Source organism: Gavialis gangeticus, unplaced genomic scaffold (assembly GCF_001723915.1).
Source record: "Gavialis gangeticus isolate Ggan-Ray unplaced genomic scaffold, GavGan_comp1, whole genome shotgun sequence".
In the NCBI taxonomy this organism is placed as follows: Eukaryota; Metazoa; Chordata; order Crocodylia; family Gavialidae; genus Gavialis; species Gavialis gangeticus.
In genome coordinates, this window is record NW_017729029.1 from 77,436,191 (window position 1) to 77,437,595 (window position 1,405).

At 46.5% G+C, this 1,405-nt stretch overlaps 1 protein-coding gene across 1 annotated transcript in view; it reads left to right on the forward strand.

The window, feature by feature from the left end:
- GALNTL6 (polypeptide N-acetylgalactosaminyltransferase-like 6) overlaps positions 1-1,405 on the forward strand; it is a 1,239,844-nt gene that overhangs the window by 583,311 nt on the left and 655,128 nt on the right. The gene's annotated exons all lie outside the window — the stretch shown is intronic.

Here is a 1,405-nt window from a genome sequence, read left to right on the forward strand (position 1 = left end):
TAGACAGGAAGGTGTAACACAATTGCACATATACAAACTTACAAATCAATCAGGTTCATACACATGCACACTACCAGCTCAGGCACATACACATCCAAACCAGCCTAGGCACATGCATATCTATTACCAATTCAAGCACATACACTATACACCCCAGAAGTTAGACACAGATCACTAATTTGTATATCATGCACACAATGCCATATATATATGGCATTGTGTGCATGATATATATACACATACACACCACTCACTCTAGCAACTCAGATACACGCACGTTCAAAATAACTAGTCTAGGCTCATGCACACCTGTCACCAGTTTAAGCCCATACATGCTACACACACCAAATTTTATACAGAATCAGTTACCAGCTGCCAACACCTGCACATTCAATACACATACGTGGATTACTAATTCACATACCACACTGTGTGTGTGTGTGTGTGTGTGTGTGTGTGTGTGTGTGTGTTCACTAATTTACACACATACCACCCACCTACATGTACACACAAGTGAGTTCCTAAGTTGGGTATTGTGATATGTATGTATGTGCTTGGTGTACTTCGGATACCTGGGGAAAGGTTAAGGTAAGAAAGTAGAAGTGTAGGAAGTTAAAGTTACCAGGACCAGGATTAGAACTGGTAGACTACAGGGGCCTTTGCTGAAGAATTGAGGCTCGGTGGTAGCTTTAGGTTAATTGATCTTAATTGATTAAAAGACAACACCCAAAGCCTGCAGAACAGGGAAGCATGCTGGCACAGAGTCTGGGACTGGAGCCAGAGCTACGGGGGAGCTGAAAAGATAGATGGGGGAAAGGAGGAAAAATGGGACTAAGGGAAAGTGTGGGTATTAAAGAGGGGCTCTGGGTGTGGGGAGTCAGGGGATGGCTCCAGGGCAGCTAGAGAAGTTGCAGGGAGTGGCAGTAGGTGCTGGAAACTGGAGAAAACTGCAGGATGGCTAAGAGGAACTGGGAAGCTATGGGGGAAGGATTACAGAAAGTGCAGGGGAAGCCTGAAAACAGACGGACAGCAGAAAACCACAGGAAAAGCAGCAGGTGGCAGGGCAGCAGGAAAGCAGAGAAAGGCAGCAGAAAGTCACAGGAAAAAGGCAGTAGGATTTGAGGAGATCGGGAAGCTAGTGGAGAGGGGTGGGATTAGAGCTGAGAGAGAGAATGAGACTGAAATTTAAGATGGGGAAGGGACTGGGATTCGGTAAACCATGACCCAACTTGGGGTTGCAAATGACAGTGGTTTTATTGAACAAGGGAGATGGTGATACAATGTCTTATTGGTTCCCTTCTACCAACGTGCACACGCACAATGGCAGCAGGGGTTAGAGAGGCTTATGCAGGGGCTGAAGTCTACTGAAGTCCAGGAGGAGAGAGAGATTGGGGGGGGGGGGGGG